Source organism: Myotis myotis, unplaced genomic scaffold, assembly GCF_014108235.1.
Source record: "Myotis myotis isolate mMyoMyo1 unplaced genomic scaffold, mMyoMyo1.p scaffold_m19_p_2, whole genome shotgun sequence".
Lineage (NCBI taxonomy): Eukaryota > Metazoa > Chordata > Mammalia > Chiroptera > Vespertilionidae > Myotis > Myotis myotis.
In genome coordinates this window covers 104184000-104202029 of record NW_023416324.1, presented here as the reverse complement: position 1 = coordinate 104202029, position 18030 = coordinate 104184000, and the positions used below count along the sequence as shown (strand labels likewise).

The window sequence follows — 18030 nt, the reverse complement described above, 5'->3', positions numbered from 1 at the left end:
ATGAAAAAAGCTATAGTAACTATAAAAACAAAAATAAAGAATGACATAGCACAAATAAAGATACACTGGAAGGAATACACAGCAGATTAGGGGAAGCTGAGGATCAAATCAATGATTTAGAAACAGGTTTGAAATAAATCACTCTATCAGAGAACCAAAAGAAAAAGAAAAACAATTAAAAAACAGGAGGACAGCTTAAGGGAACTGTGGGACAACATTAAACATAACAATATTAGAATAGCAAGGGTGCCAGAAGAGGTAGAAAGGGAAAAGGGGGGACAATGTGTTTGGAGAAATAATGGCAGAAAACCTCCCTAACTTGGTAAAGGAAGAAGTCACACAAGTTCAGGAGGCACAGCGAACCCCAAACAAGAAGAATCCAAACAGGCCTATAAGCAGACACATCATAATTAAGATGCCAAATTTTACGACAAAGAGAGAATCTTAAAGGCAGCAAAAGAAAACCAAACTGTTACCTACAAAGGAGTTCCCATAAGGTTGACATCTGATTTATCATGAGAAACCCTACAGGCCAGAAGGGAATGGCATGAAATATTCAAGGTAATGGGAAATCAAGGATCTGAAACCAATATTGCTATATCCAGCAAGGCTATCATTCAAAGTAGATGGTCAAATAAAGAGCATCCCAGACCAAAAAAAAAAAAAAAAAAAGAAGAAAGCTAAAGAATACATCATCACCAAGCCAGCATTACAGAAATGCTAAAGGGACTGCTGTAATGAGAAGAAGAAACAGAAAGAGAAACCTAGGCATACAGAATTAAAATGGCAATAAATAAGTACCTATCAATAACAACCAGAAATGTATATGGATTAAATGCTCCAATCAAAAGGTATAAGATATCTGAATGGATACAATACATGGCAAAACTATATGCTGTCTATAAGAGACCCACTTCAGAGCAAAAGACACACACAGGATGAAAGTGTGTGGGGATGGAAAAAATGTTTCATGCAAATGGAAAAGAAAAAAAAGCTGGAGTAGTAATACTCATATCCACAAAATAGACTTCAAATGAAGGTCATCACAAGAGACACAAAGGTCAATACATAATGCTAAAGGGATTGAACCAACAATAGGATATAACCCTGGTAAATATGTATTCACCCAATATAGGAAAACTGAAATATATTTTAAAGACTTCTAGAGGACATATGAAAACATGTTTAAAGTCACTAATTATCTGAGAGATGCAAACCAAAATGACCATGAGGTACCATCTCACACCTGTCAGAATGGCTATCATCAACAAATCAACAAATGACAAGTGCTGGCGAGGATGAAGAGAAAAAGGAACCCTCATGCACTGCTGGTGGGAATGCAGACTGGTGCAGCCACTGTGGAGAACAGTATGGAGCGTCCTCAAAAAACTAAAAATGGATCTCCCATTTGACCCAGTAATCCCACTTCTAGGAATATATCCAAAGAACTAGAAACATCAATCAGAAAGGATATATGCACCCTATGTTCATAGCAGCACAATTTGCAATAGCTAAGATTTGAAACACCCTAAGTGCCCATCAGCAGATGAATGGATTAGAAAATTGCGGTACATCTACACAATGGAATACTATGCTGCTGTAAAAAGGAAGGAACTCCTATCATTTGCAACAGTATGGATGAACCTGAAGAGCATTATGCTGAGTGAAATAAGTCAGTCAGAGAAAGAGAATATCACATGATCTCACTCATTTGTGGAATATAATGAACAACAAGAACAGATCCAGAGACAGAGAAGCATCAATCAGACCATCAAACCTCAGAGGGAAGGTAGGGGAGGGTGGGGGTAAGCAGGAGAGATCAACCAAAGGGCTTGTGTATGCATGCATATAAGTCTAACCAATGGACACAGACACCAGAGCGATGAGGGAATGAGCAGGGAGGAGTAATGGGGGGATAAGGACACATATATAATACCTTAATCAATAAAGAAAATTAAAAAAAAATAGAAATGCAAAAAAACCCCACTCAAAACAAACAAAAAAAAACTTCTAGAGGAATTCAATGGAGAGATCCACAACAATACATAGTAGGGGACTTTAACACCACACTGACTTTGCTGGGTAGATCGTCCAAACAAAAACTTAATAAGGAAAAAGAACTCTAAATGGTTTGTGTCAATATCTGTTTTCTGTTCTGTTCCATTGGTCTATATGTCTTTTCCTATGCCAGTATCAGGCAGTTTTAGAGAGAGTGGCTTTGTAATAAAGCTTGATATCTGGTATTATGATCCCTCCAATTTTGTTCTACTGTCTCAGGATTGCTGTGGCTATTTGGGTTTGTTTTTTTATTATTCCAGATGAATTTTTGGAGAGTTTGTTCTAGGTCTGTGAAATATGCTGTTGGTAATTTAACGGGGGTTGCATTGAATCTATAGATTGCTTTGGGTAGTATAGACATTTTAATGATGTTGATTCTACCAATCTATAAACACATTATATTCTTCCATTTGTTTATGTCTTCCTCTATCTCTTTTTAAATGTCCTGTAGTTTTCTGAATGCAGGTCTTTTATCTCCTTAGTTAAGTTTATTCGTAGGTATCTTGATTTTTTGCTTCAATGGTAAATGGGATTTTTTTTAAGTTTCTCTTTCTGTGAGTTCATTATTGGTGCATAAAAAGACATAGATTTCTGGGTGTTAATTTTATATCTGGATACATTGCCAAATTATTTCTTAATTCTAGTAGATTTTTGATGGAATCTTTAGGATTTACTATGTGCAATACATGCTATATGCAAATAATGAAAATTTTACTTCTTTTCCAATTTTGATGCCTTTTATTTCTTTTTTTTGTCTGATCACTATGGCTAGCACTTCTTGTACTATGTTGAACAAGAGTGGTGAAAGTGGGCATCCCTTTCTTGTTTCTGTTCTTAAGGAAAATGGTTTTAGTTTTTGCCCATTGAGTATGATGTTGGTTGTAGGTTTATCATGTAAGGTTTTTATTATGTTGAGGTATGATCCCTCTATTCCCACTTTGTAAGCGTTATCAAGAAAAGGTGTTGGAATTTGTCAAATATTTTTCTGCATCAATTGATATGATTCTGTTATTTTTGTTTCTTAATTGGTTTATGTGATGTATCACATTTATTGATTTGTGGATATTGCGCCAGCCTTGCACCCATGGAATAAATACCACTTGGTTTTATTCATTGATTTTTTCATTGTTTTTATTGTAGTTGATTTCTAATTTTATGTCATTGTGATCTGAGAAGATGCTTGATATGGTTTCTATTTTCTCGAATTTGAAGAGACTGCTTGTGTCCCAATATGCGGTCAATTTTTGGAAATGTCCTATGCACATGTGAGAAGAATGTATATTCTGAATCTTTGTGGTGAAAAGTTCTGAAGATGTTAATTAATTCCATCTGATCTAGTGAGTCATTTAGGATTGCTGTTTCTTTGCTGATTTTTTGTTTAGAGGATTTATCCAGTGGAGACAATAGGTTATTAAAGTCCCCTACTATGATTTGTTGCTGTCGATATCTTCCTTGATATTTTCCAGAAGTCTTTTTATGTATTTGGGTGCTCCTGTATTGGGTGCATATATGATTATATCCTCTTGTTGAATTGCTCCCTTTAGTATTATGAGTGACCCTCCTTATCTCTTATTATCGCCTTCACTTTAAGATCTATTTTGTCAGAAATAAGTATCGTTACCCCAGCTTTGTTTTTATTTCCTTTTGTCTGAAATATTTTTCCATCCCTTCACTATCAGTCTGTGGGAGTCCTTTGTTCTGAGGTGGGTCTCTTGTAGACAGCAAATTATATGGGTCATGTTTTCTTATCCATTCAGCTACACTTGGTGTTTTGATTGGAGCATTGAATCCATTTACACTTAAGGTTGTTATTAATATGTACTTGTTTGTTACCATATTTATTCTTTATGCCTATGTTCTTTCTTCCCTTTCTATTTCTTGTTTTTACAGCAGTCCCTTTAGCATTTCTTGTATTGGTGGCTTGGTGGTAATAAACTCCCTTAGCCTTTTTTTGTCTGTGAAGCTCCTTATTTCACCTTCAATTTTGAATGATAGCCTTGCTGGGTATAGTATTCTTGGATTCAGTCCCTTGCTTTGCATCACTTCATATTTCATCCCATTCCTTTCTAGCCTGATGTATTTCTGTTGGAAAATCCATTGATAGTCTAATGATAAATCCCTTGTAGGTAACTTTTTGTCTCCCTCTGGAAGCCTTTAAGGTTCTTACTTTGTCATTGATGTTTGCCAATTTAATTATGATGCGTCTTTGTGTCAGTCTTTTTGGGTTCATCTTGTTTGGGACTCTGTATGCTCCTTAGACTTGTGTGACTTTTCTTGCCAAAATCAGGGAATTTTTCTGTCATTATTTCTTCAAACAGATTTTCTATTCCTTGCTCAGCTTCCACTCCTCTGACACCCCTATTGTGTGGATGTGGTTTTGTTTTTTGTTGTCCCAAAGCTCCCTTAGGCTCACCTCCTGCTTTTTAAGTTGTGGTGTGTGTTTTTTCCAGTTGCTGCTCTGCTTGGAAGTTTTTCCTACCTTGTCTTCTAACTCCCTGATATGGCCCTCAGCTTTTTCTAGACTGTTGAAACTTTCCATTGTGTTCTTTATTGCAGCCATATCATTCTTCATTTCCTCTTGATTCTTACACATGTTGTTAAATTTGTTTTCCATCTTTTTCAGCATCCTTATAACCATTGCTCTGAATTCTTTCTTTGACAAATTACTTGCCTCCATTTTGTTTATTTCCTTTCTGGTGAGTCCTCCTTTTCTTTCGTTTGTGGGTTGTTTCTTTGTCTCCTCATTTTTGCTTTTCCTTTGTGATTGTTTTTAAGTATTAGATCAAACTGCTATGCCACCCAAACTTTTTGAGTTTGGCTTATATAGTAGATGTTTTGTGGGACCCAGTCATGCAATCTGTCAGGTTCTGGTCTAGGTATTCTAGGGATGCCCCCTATTTGGGATATTTGGATTCTCTTGGTGTAGTTTGGTCTTGAGTGTTATTGTCGCATTCATGGATGGAGTCTCCTCTCATGGTGTCTGATTATGTGGCTCTCTCTCTACCATGCTGACAGAACAGTATGATATACAACTCAACAAGACACAACACAAAGGGAGAAAAACACAAATGTACTCATGACATTGATAAGCCCAATAAAAGTGCCAACCAGAGAAAGAATTAGGAGAGAGAAAAGAGAGCAATGATGATATTGAGGAAAGGAAAAAGGTAAGAGAGAAAAGAAAAAGAAGAAAAAATATATGGGGAGAAAAACACCACAAAACAAACAAATAAGCCAAAAAAAGATGCAAATAACAAACACTCAGAAAAAGGGCAGTACAGAATTTGTAGAGGCAAAGCTTATATACAGAAAGTGAGGTTAAGTAATTTAATGAATAGGGGAGGGGCCACAGTTCAGTATAGAGAAGGTAGAAAGAGAATGAGTGGATAAGAAGAAAGAAAAAATAAGAATATAAAACAAAAAACTTTTTAAAAATTTATTCATATATTTATTCATTTATTTTTGGAGAAGGAGAATAGAGAAGAGAGCAGATAAGCTTGAGTTTAGTGAGTGAAACTAATTAAACAGTTAGGAGAGGAAGAGAGCAAGAGAGGAGAGGAAAAATAAAAGCATTAAAAAATTGACTAGCTAAAAAAGAGAAAATACTTGGAGCAAGGGAGAGGAAATTAGATATAAGTAAGCCAACAGAGACTACAATATTAATAACAGGTCAATAAAACAGATAAAGAAGTTCAATTTTTTACAAGGGGTAAAAAGAAAGGAAAAAACTAAAGTGGGGACAGGAGAGGATGAAACAGGATGAAAAAGGGAGAAGTGAGAAAGAAAAGGGTGGAAAAGGAAAAAATAAGATAAAATTAAATAACAATAAAAAAATAGAATGAAGAAAAATAATATAAAAAATCAAAAGATAAAAAAACAATAAAAGGAAAAAAAATTTGAAATAAAAGATAAAATATAAAAAGTGGGGGGATGAGGGGACATTGGGGGATAAAGACACATTTGTAATATCTTATTCAATAAAGGAAAAAAAAAAGTGAAATGTCATTTGCTTCAGTCAAGTTTTAATGCCCCGTGGGGTTTGGTTTAAGACTCCACTCTTCTGTCAGTCACTTCTCAGTTTCCTGTTACATAGTCAGCACCGTGTTGAAGTTCTAAGCGATGTACTGCTCCTCTATGCCTGTCTCCACAGCCTTGGTTGCAAACAGGCAGGACCTATCCTCCTGCTTTGCTTGTCTGCCTGCTGTCAATCTTAATCACTCAAAGCTTCTGTTTCTGACAGGGCTTTAGGTGAGGGGGGTGCTGTATTGCTTTCTGGCACTGAATGGCCCCTTTTTAACCCAGTCCCTGAGGGCAATTTGGGGCTATTCAGAGTCTTGGTTCCTTTGAAAAGCTTGAGATATAGGCTGGTCGTGGATGTATTAGCTGTTTTGAGACTGCTGGGAGGGGCTGGCTCTTCAGGAGAAAAATGGCTGCTTGGGTCCAGAGGGTCACAAATATCTCAGTGCTGGATTCCTCATCACTTCTTCCTGTCCTGCTCCCCTCCACACCCTCTTCCCAGTCTCCACAAATCCTCACGTCCACCTACACTGCAGCCTCAGTTGAGTGTTTATAATTGAAAGGTCCTATGAACTGGGTTTAGTGAATAAATGCAAAGACAAAACAAAGGCAAAACAATCACACAACTGTGATATTCTCTGCCCCTGGCACCGGTTGTCTCAGTTAGCTCTTTAGGTCACCTTTGGGGCACAGAGTTTCATGGCTGTGGACTTAGATCTAGATTCCCCAGCCTCCAGCATCATGTGTACTTCTTTTCCACAGTTGGTTGTTTCATCTGTCCCCAAGGGATGTGGCTTTGGTGCAGTGCAGCTTCCTCCAGACCCTCTTGGCCCAGTGGTTGCATATCTCTTTCCAGCCCAGGTTCCTGATCCTACCATTCTCCAGGTGTCTTCTGCCCTTTCTGGCTATGGATTGTCTCACCAGCTGTGTCTACTTCACCAATTCCGGGTGGCTGTTATTTGATTTAGTTGCGCCTTCTATTTGCTCTGGGACAAGTCACAGGACATGTCTGCTATTCAACCACCAGTTTTACAGTCCCCTAAAGAATTATTTTTTAAAAAGCAGCACATTTTTAGAATTAAAAAAGAGAAAGAAAAAAATGGTGTTGAGAAAATTGGACAAGTACATGCAAGAAAATGAAACTAGACTACAACATACACCATACGCAAGAATAAATTCAAAATGGATAAAAGACTTAATTGTAAGTCATGAATCATGACTAGGTAATATAATGAAATATATTACTAACCACAATAATATTCGTTCTTGTCAACCACTTCTTGTTTTTTAGTCACAAATCTGTCAACCCCTCCAAAGCAGGTATTCATTCCCTTCTCTCCATGTCTTTTTTTTTTGCCTTTTGTTTATTTTTATTTATTTTATTAAATCTTTACTGTTCAGATTATTACAGTTGTTCCTCTTTCCCCCCCCCATAGCTCCCCTCCACCCGGTTACCACACCCCCCCCTGCCCTTACCAGCGCCCCCCCCCAACTGTTCTCATCCATAAGTGTATGATTTTTATTTTTATTTTTTTTAATTGCTTAAAGTATTACAAAGGGTATTACATATGTGTCTTTTTTTTTCCCCCGCCCTTGACTATCCCCTGGCCTCCCCCACCCCCCAGCGTCCCATGTCCATTGGTTATGCATATATGCATGCATACAAGTCCTTCGGTTGATCTCTTATACCCCTCACTCCTGCCCCCCAACTTTCCCCAGCCTTCCCACTGCAGTTTGACATTCTGTTTGAGGCAGCTCTGCCTCTGTATCTATTACTGTTCAAAAGTTTATAATGGTCTCTATTATCCATGAATGAGTGAGATCATGTGGTATTTTTCCTTCATTGACTGGCTTATTTCACTTAGTATAATGCTCTCCAGTTCCATCCATGCCGTTGCAAATGGTAGAAGTTCCTTCTTTTTTACCGCAGCATAGTATTCCATCATGTAGATGTACCACAGTTTTCTAATCCATTCATCTACTGATGGGCACTTAGGCTGTTTCCAGATCTTAGCTATGGTGAATTGTGCTGCTATGAACATATGGGTGCATATATCCTTTCTGATTGGTGTTTCTGGTTTCCTGGGATATATTCCTAGAAGTGGGATCACAGGGTCAAAAGGTAGTTCCATTTGTAGTTTTTTGAGGAAACTCCATACTGTCTTCCATAGTGGCTTCACCAGTCTGCATTCCTACCAGCAGTGCACAAGTGTTCCTTTTTCTCCACATCCTCTCCAGCACTTGTCGTTTGTTGATTTGTTGATGATAGCCAGTCTGACAGGTGTGAGATGGTACCTCATTGTTGTTTTGATTTGCATCTCTTGGATGATTAGTGACTTTGAGCATGTTTTCATATGTCTCTTGGGTTTCTGAATGTCCTCTTTGGAAAGGTGTCTATTTAGGTCCTTTGCCCATTTTTTGATTTGATTGTTTATCTTCCTTTTGTTAAGTTGTATGAGTTCCCTACAAATTTTGGAGATTAGGCCCTTATCAGATATGACATTGGCAAATATGTTTTCCCACACAGTGGGTTTTCTTGTTGTTTTGTTGATGGTTTCTTTTGCTGTGCAGAAGCTTTTTATTTTGAAGTAGTCCCATTTGTTCATTTTCTCTTTAGTTTCAAGTGCCCTAGGAGCTGTAACAGTGAAGAAATTGCTTCTGCATATGTCTGAGATTTTGTTGCCTTTGGATTCTTCAAGAATTTTTATGGTTTCCTGTCGTACATTTAAGTCCTTTATCCATTTTGAGTTTATTTTTGTGTATGGTGTAAGTTGGTGGTCTAGTTTCATTTTCTTGCATATATCTGTCCAATTTTCCCAACACCATTTATTGAAGAGACTATCCTGGCTCCATTGTATGTTCTTGCCTCCTTTGTCAAATATTAACTGAGCATATTGGTTCGGGCCAATTTCTGGGCTCTCTATTCTATTCCATTGATCTATATGTCTGTTCTTGTGCCAGTACCAGGCAATTTTGAGAACAGTGGCTTTGTAATACAGCTTGATATCTGGTATTGAGATCCCACCTACTTTGTTCTTTCTCAGGATTGCTGCAGCTATTCGGGGTCTTTTTTTATTCCAGATGAATTTTTGGAGAGTTCGTTCTAGATCTGTGAAGTATGCCGTTGGTATTTTAATGGGAAGTGCGTTGAATTTATAGATTGCTTTGGGTAGTATGGACATTTTAATGATGTTGATCCTACCAATCCATGAACACAGAATGTTCTTCCATTTGTTTATGTCTTCCTCTATCTCTTTTTTCAACGTCCTGTAGTTTTCTGAGTAGAGGTCTTTTACCTCTTTAGTTAAGTTTATTCCTAAGTAGCTTAATTTCTTTGGTGCGATGGTAAATGGGATTGTTTTTGTACTCTCTCTTTCTGAAAGTTCACTATTGGTGTATAGAAATGCCTCAGATTTCTTGGGGTTAATTTTGTATCCTGCTACATTGCCAAATTCATGTATTAATCTAGTAGTGTTTTGATGGAGTCTCTAGGGTTTTGTATGTATAATATCATGTAGTCTGCAAATAAGGACAGTTTTACTTCCTCTTTTCCAATTTGGATGCCTTTTATTTCTTCCTCTTGCCTAATTGCAATGGCTAACACTTCCAGTACTATGTTGAACAGGAGTGGTGAGAGCGGGCATCCCTATCTTGTTCCTGTTCTTAGGGGAAATGTTGTTAGTTTTTGTCCATTGAGTGTGATGTTGGCTGTGGGCCTGTCATATATGGCTTTTATTATGTTGAGGTATGATCCTTCTACTCCCACCTTGCTGAGAGTTTTTATCAAAAATGGGTGTTGGATTTTGTCAAACGCTTTTTCTGCATCAATTGATATGACCATGTGGTTTTTTTCTTTCAATTTGTTTATGTGATGTATCACGTTTATTGATTTGCGGATATTGTACCATCCTTGCATCCCTGGGATGAATCCTACTTGGTCATGGTGTATGATCTTTCTGATGTACTGCTGGATCCGATTTGCTAAGATTTTGTTGAGGATTTTGGCATCTATGTTCATGAGCGATATTGGCCTGTAATTCTCTTTCACTGTGTTTTCTTTACCGGGTTTTGGTATTAGGGTGATGCTGGCTTCATAGAATGAGCTTGGAAGTGTTCCTTCCTCATGAATTTTTTGTAGTAGTCTGAGGAGGATAGGTTTTTGTTCTTCCTTGAATGTTTGGTAAAATTCCCCTGTGAAGCCGTCTGGTCCTGGGCTTTTGTTTGATGGAAGCTTTTTGATGACTGCTTCAATTTCTTCCATAGTTATTGGCCTATTGAGATTTTTAGATTCTTCCTGATTGAGATTTGGAATGTTGTATTTTTCTAGGAATTTGTCATTTCTTCCAGGTTGTCTAGTTTGTTGGAGTAGAGCTGTCCATAGTATTTTTTAACAATCATTTGTATTTCTGTGGGGTCTGTTGTTATTTCGCCCCTATCGTTTCTGATTTTGTTTATTTGGGTCCTCTCTCTTTGCTTCTTGGTGAGCATGGCTAGAGGTTTGTCAATCTTTCGAAGAACCAGCTCTTGGTTTCATTGATTTTCTGTATTATTTTTTTGGTCTCTATGTCATTTATTTCTGCTTTAATCTTTATTATCTCCTTCCTTCTGCTCACTCTGGGGTTTCTTTGTTGCTCTCTTTCTAATTCTTTGAGTTGTAGATTTAGATGATTTACTACCATTTTTTCTTGTTTTTTGAGATAGGCCTGTAGAGCTATAAACTTCCCTCTCAGGACTGCTTTCATTGTGTCCCATAGGTTTTGGATTGTTGTGTTTTCATTGTCATTAGTTTCCAGGATGTTTTTAATTTCTTCTTTGATCTCATTGTTAACCCAATCAATATTTAATAACGTGCTATTCAGCTTCCAAGTGTTTGAGTATTTTGGGTTGTTTTTATTGTAGTTTATTTCTAATATTATGCCATCGTGGTCTGAGAAGATGCTTGGTATGATTTCAATGTTCTTGAATTTGGGGAGACTTTGTTTGTGACCCAATATGTGGTCTATTTTTGAAGATGTCTCATGAGCACTTGAGAAGAATGTATATTCCGTGGCTGTGGTGTGAAGTGTTCTGAAGATGTCAATTAAGTCCATCTGATCTAGTGAGCCATTTAGGATTGCTGTTTCTTTGCTGATTGTTTGTCTAGAGGATTTATCCAGTGATGACAGTGGTGTATTAAAGTCCCCTACTATGATTGTATTGTTGTCGATCTCTCCCTTGATATCTTCCAGGAGATTTTTTATGTATTTGGGTGCTCCAGCATTGGGTGCATATATGTTTATCAGGGTTATATCTTCTTGTTGAATTGATCCCTTTAGTATTATGAAGTGGCCTTCCGTATCTCTTGTTATGGCCTTCACTTTGAGGTCTATTTTGTCAGATATAAGTATTGCTACCCCAGCTTTCTTTTCTTTTCCATTAGCCTGAAAGATATTTTTCCATCCCTTCACTTTCAGTCTGTGTGAGTCCTTTCTAATGAGGTGGGTCTCTTGTAGACAGCAAATGTATGGGTCATGATTTTTTATCCATTCAGCCACTCAATATCTTTTGGTTGGAGCATTTAGCCCGTTTACATTTAAAGTTATTATTGAAAGGTACTTGTTTGTAGCCATTTCTTTTTTTGTGTGGCTGTTTTCTTTCTGGGATTTTTATTTCTTCTTTTGACACAAGTCCCTTTAGCATTTCTTGCATTGCTGGCTTGGTGGTGATAAACTCCCTTAGCCTTTTTTTGTCTGTGAAGCTTCTTATTTCCCCTTCAATTTTGAATGATAGCCTTTGCTGTATAGAGTATTCTTGGATTCAGTTCTTTGCTTTGCATCACTTTGTAAATTTCTGTCCATTCTTTTCTGGCCTGATGTGTTTCTGTTGAGAAATCATTTGATAATCTAATGGGAGATCCCTTGTATGTAACTCTCCCTCTCTCTCTTGCAGCCTGTAAGATTCTCTCTTTGTCCTGAATATTTGCCATGGTAATTATGATGTGTCTTGGTGTGGGTCTTTTCGGGTTCACCTTGCTTGGGACTCTCTGGCTTGTGTGACTTTTTTCTTCCCCACCTCAGGGAAGTTTTCTGATATTATTTCTTCCAATAGGTTTTCTAATCCTTGTTCCTCTTTCTGTTGTTCTGGCACCCCTATTTTTCGTATGTTGTTTCGTTTCATGTTGTCCCAAAGCTCCCTTAGGCTCTCCTCCTGTCTTTTTATTTTTTTCTCCAACTGAAGTACAGTTTGGGTGTGTTTTGCTTCCCTGTCTTCTAATTCACTAATTCGGTCTTCCGCTTCTCCTAGTCTACTGTTGATACTTTCAATGGTGTTCTTTATTGCAGCTATATCGCACTTCATTTCTTCTTGGGTCTTACTTAAGTTGTTGATTTTTTCATCTGTTTCTTCTTGCTTCTTGGATAAGTTGTCGATTTTTTCCTCCATCCGGTGTATGCACTCTAGGACCCTTTTTCTCTTTTTTTTTTTTTTTTTTTTTTTTTTAGGATTCAAGGATTTATTAAGTCATACATGCAAACATACTGCTAACCGCATTAGCAAAGATCAATGTAAAAACACTCCACAAGTCTGCAAATGTCAATTTAAAAAATGTTGTTCTAGTGGTTGAAAGGTCCAATTTGTGTTCTTGCCAGTGGGTAAGCTATACAGAACGTCGTTAGCACAAGCACAAGGTCACAACCTCCCACCCAAAGGAACATGGTTAGGCAGAGCAACAGGAAGCGTGTCCACACAGGGAGGCGGAGGGGCCAGCCGCGGCCAAGGTACAGTGCTGGGGTCTGGCAAGACAGTGGTGGTAAGAAGGCTCGTAGTTTAAGAATATCTAAAATACTTAAAAAACTGTAGAGATGCAACACGTGATTTTTACATCTAGTTTCTAGAAAACTAAGGAAAGCACTTATTAGCTTTGAATAAAAGAACGTGAAAACAGGAATGCACTTTGACTAACCTACAGAAAAACTAATGCATTATCAAGAAAGATTTTATACAAGGAGGCATATTGCTCATTGAGAAGGGGTCTATAAGAAAAGCACTAAGTTAGCAACTATGGGAATGACCAGTTCCAAGATGAATTAAATGCCCAATTGTGGGAGGGATTACAAGTTTAAAGAAAAAGTAAAATCTTAAGAAAACACTTACTGATTAATACCAACTTTCACCATCAACTGCATTTGACAGAAACTAACCTTTTTCAAATCTTACCCAAGACACTTATTCAGTTTGTTACGCGTACAATGTAGTGTAAATTAATCTCCACTTCATATTTTGTCAAATACTGTCTTCATCCTTTGATCACATCAAGTGTTCCCTACACTCCACCCCAGTGTGCCCGTGAGAGCAGAATACTTCATCAGAGGAACACGTGAGGAAGGGTCTGCTCACGATCCAGCAAAAGCTAATATACTAATTTTTAAAAATCTCACTACGAAATAAAGATCAATCCGAAGAGTTGAGTTGATATACAGTACAATGTTAGGTAAGGAGCGTGGGTTGATAAATTATGAATGGCAACATTTCGTAAAGGAGGCTGCTGCGTGTGAGACTCATTAGCAAGTGCCTGCCTTCCCTAACTTCAGAAGCTAGTCTTCTCCAAGACAAAGGCCTTTGAACAGTTTAGTGCTTAGTGTTCTTAGCACAACAATGCAACTTAGTTCACAAGGAATTTTGGCAACTCTTTATCTGAGCAAAAATAGGGGCTTTTGAAAAATAAGGCTTTAAGAAAGCTTGTCATTTTAGGGCTAAATTTTAATAGAATGTGAAAGTTTGAATCCTTACACTTATTTAAATAAAACCTAAAAATTACTGATTGGTTCAAAATGGTTTTATGGAAAAGCTAATTTGTAACAAAAACTTGGCATTGAGTGCGAAGGCTCCATCGTTTTTTGAGCAAAGCATACAAAGGTTCGCAGGGCCAAGGCACGGGGCGAGGCCCAGACATTTACAACAGCAGGCATTTTCTCTTCCTCTTCTTGACGGGCGGCGGGCAGAGAACGGCTCGGATAGCTTCATCGAACACTGTCTTGAGGCCTCGCTGTGTGAGAGCTGAGCACTCCAGGTATTTTACAGCACCAATCTCCTTGGCCATGGCTAAACCCTGCGGGTAGGTGATGGGTGTCAGCTTCTTCTCCTTCAGTTTCTCAATCGTGTCTTTATCATCCCTAAGATCAAGCTTGGTCCCCACCAGGATGATGGGAGTGTTGGGACAATGGTGTCGAACTTCAGGGTACCACTTTGCACGAACATTCTCAAATGACGCAGGACTCACAAGAGAGAAGCAAATTAAGAAGACGTCTGTCTGCGGATAGGAGAGGGGACGTAATCTGTCATAATCTTCTTGTCCAGCAGTATCCCATAAGCCCAGATTCACCGGTTTTCCATCTACCATAACATTGGCAGAATAGTTGTCAAAGACAGTGGGGATATATTCTCCGGGAAATGCATTGGTAGTATAACTGATCAGCAGGCAAGTTTTACCTACAGCTCCGTCTCCCACCACCACACACTTGATGGCCTGCATCTGGGCCGCTCGGGGGGCCGCGGCAGCGGCGGCCGGGGGCTGAGGAGGGAAGCGGCGGGCTCGGGGCGCGGCGGGCGGGCGGGCGCGCGGCTGCAGGCGGCGGGGCGTGGGGTGCCGGGGCCGCTGTCCACGCCGCCTCGCCCTCCTCCAACGGGAAGCCGAAGCCCAGCAGCGGCCACCACCCAAAGCTGGGGAAAACTGCCGACCCTTTTTCTGAATTCTTTTTCTGTCATGTTGTATGCCTCTGTATCACTTAGCTGCTTTTCTGGTGAGTCCTCCTTTTCTTTCCTTGGGGATTTCTTTGTCTACCCATGTTTGATCTCACTGACGTATATAGATATTGAGTCGTTCAGTGGCTGCTCCCTAGGTGGCAGTGGCTCCTCGGGCTGTGGTTGCTCCTTGGGCGGTTGTGGTAGCAGTTGCTCATCTGTTGGTAGCGGGTCTTCTGATGGGTGCTGTTCACAGCTGTTGTGGCTCTTCTGGCTGGTGGAGGGAGGCTTCACACACAGCAGCTGTTCCTCAGACAGAGCGTGTGGAGATCAGGAGGCCGCTGTTGCTTGGATCTGCTGCGTTGATTTAAAGTCACAAAATACAACACAACAAGGCACAATGTACCAGGCACTGAACACAAATGAATTACGGTATTAACAACCCCAAATAAAGATGGCTACCCGAGCTAAGAGAGTTGGGGGGTAAGGAAGAAAGAAGAGAAAAAGATAGAGAGGAAAACGGAAAAAAGAGGGGAAAAAAAGAAAGGAAAGAAAAAGAGAATGAAGTAGAAGAGGGGAGGAGACTATTCATATGAGGAGAAAACTCTGATAGAACCACCACTAATCCCATCAAATTCCAGCAACGGATCCCTGGAGTGACTACAAACTACAAACAGCCAATAATATCAAGTGAGGCAAGGGAAAACAGAAGCACAAAAATAACTGGCCGGGGGGGGGGGGGAATGGGAGACAGAAAAAGAAAAAGCAGAACAACCTCACAAACAATCCTTAAAGAAAAGAAAAGAAAAAAAAAGCAATATACTCAACAATCAAGCAAGCAACAACAAAACAATAGAGAAAAGGAGAGAATAAAAAATTTGGATAGTGAAGAAAGATAAGGGAGAGGTGGATAAGGATTTAGAGCAGGTGATTGGAAAAGGGATATATAAGTAGGGTGAAATTTAGGCAGGGGGTATGAAGAATAGGGAAAATTTAAAGCAGGAATAAGGTAAGAGTAACAGGACAGCAAAAGGGGAAAAGTGGGGAAGAGGGTTTTAGCATAGCAACACAATTGAGGTAGAGGAAAATGATGCTAAAGGAACGATGAAAATAGAATGGAGAACCTTAGTCCCAAAATAAAATAAAGAGAAAATAAAATGACACTTTAAAAAAAAATGGTAAAATGGCAGCAGTAATAATACTGGTTAAAAATAAAAATGTAGTAATTAAAAGGGTAAAATCAGGTGATGAAAAAAAGAAAATAAATGGTTTCTTAGTTAAGAGGTGAAACAATAATTTAAAAAAATAATTAAAAAAAAATGGGCTGTAATGAAGGTGCTTCAGATCTTCTGCTCTTCTTTTTGGCACACCAGGTATTCAGGAGAATGTTGAATTTCCCTCTGATACACTGTTCCTCCCTGTTGTAAGCCACAGTCCTGATTTTAAGACAGGCTGTATTGGTTTCCCAGACAGCCCTTGTCTGTATTTACAGAAGAGTCAGTTCGTGGCTCTGCCTCTGGGTGGCAGTGTGTCGGGATTGACCTCTGAGGGTATAGGACCTCTCTGACCAGGTGTTCTCTATTGTACCGGAAGCTGGTTTGGAATGTCCTCCGCCCAGAGCTGGTTTCCCAGTAGTCACTCCCAGCTCTGTTTCCCAGGTTCCCCCAAAACAGCCTTCCCTTACAAGCTTTGTGACTGACCCCAACTGGGTAGTCCCTTGCACTGGGTTCAACAATCAAACACACAGATTTAAGAGCCTGGGAAGTTGTGCGAACTCGCAATGCTTCACCTTCCAAATCTGCACGAAGTCTCTGCGTGCGCTCTGGCTCCTGGCACCGAGTAGCCTGCAAACTGGCGTAATCTGAGGCTGCCCGTTTGTGTCCCGTCCAACTGTGGGCTTATTTATAGCGTTCCCTTCTGCCAGCAGCCCTGGGGGTGCCCTTCCACACTCGTGGGTCACGCTGGCTCCAATGGCCGAGGTCTTTGTGGGGCGCAGAGTCCCCACCCCCCTGCTCACGTTCCACTCTCCAACCTAAACTGCAAACCGCACCTTTGGGGAAAGTCTAACCTTTCTGTGGGGAGAAGCAGGGTTCCTCTGAGTTCCTCTGAGTTCACGTAGTTGCGCTGCTTGAGAGCCGTTGTTGCCGGGTTAGTAGCTGGTCTCTGGATGCCGGTGACAGTCACCCAAGATGGCACGGTCTCCGCGGCTGTGCCGGAGCACCTGGAGAGGTTTCAGCCTCAGCCTCTAACCGTTCCCTTTATCTAGGATTTCTCTGTCTTTCCTGGCTGCAGACTGTCTCTCAGCTGAATCTCCTCTGCTTATTCGGGCAGTATGCTACCCGTTTCAGCTGCCCGCCCTTATCTGCTCCGGGACAAGGCACCGACACGTCTGTCTAAACCTCCGCCATTTTCTTCCTCCCATAGGTGTATGATTTTTGTCCAGTCTCTTCCCGCACCCCCCACATCCCTTTCCCACCTGAGAATAGTCAGTCCACTCCCTTTCTATGCTCCTGATTCTATTATATTCACCAGTTTAGTCTGTTCATCAGAGTATTTATTCACTTGATATTTAGATTCACTTGTTGATAGATGTGTATTTATTGTTCATAATTTGTATCTTTACCATTTTCTTCTTCTTCCTCTTCTTAAAGGATACCTTTCAGCATTTCATATAATACTAGTTCAGTGGTGATGAACTCCTTTAGCTTTTTCTTATCTGTGAAGCTCTTTATCTGACCTTCAATTCTGAATGATAACTTTGCTGGGTAAAGTAATCTTGGTTGTAGGATCTTGCCATTCATCGCTTTGAATATTTCTTGCCACTCCCTTCTGGCCTGCATAGTTTCTGTTAAGAAATCAGCTGACAGTCATATGGGTACTCCCTTGTAGGTAACTGACTTTTTTTCTCTTGCTGCTTTTAAGATTCTCTCTTTATGTTTTGCTCTTGGCATTTTAATTATGATGTGTCTTGGTGTGGTCCTCTTTGGATTCCTTTTGTTTGGGGTTTTCTGCATTTCCTGGACTTGTAAGTCTATTTCTTTCACCAGGTAGGGGAAGTTTTCTGTCATTATTTCATCAAATAGGTTTTCAATATCTTGCTCTCTCTCTTCTTCTGGCACCCCCATAATTCAGATGTTGGTATGCTTGAAGTTGTCCCAGAGGCTCCTTACACTATATTGATATTTTTGGATTCTTTTTTTTTTTTTTTGCTTTTCTGGTTGGGTGTTTTTTGCTTCT

General features: G+C 39.5%; 1 protein-coding gene and 1 pseudogene across 1 annotated transcript in view; one reads left to right on the top strand and one right to left on the bottom strand.

Annotated features, from left to right (window-relative positions):
* The window catches only part of SLC9A9 (solute carrier family 9 member A9), a 504811-nt gene that overhangs the window by 282759 nt on the left and 204022 nt on the right, over positions 1-18030 (top strand). The window lies entirely within an intron of this gene.
* LOC118676299 lies at positions 13031-14726 on the bottom strand (annotated as a pseudogene).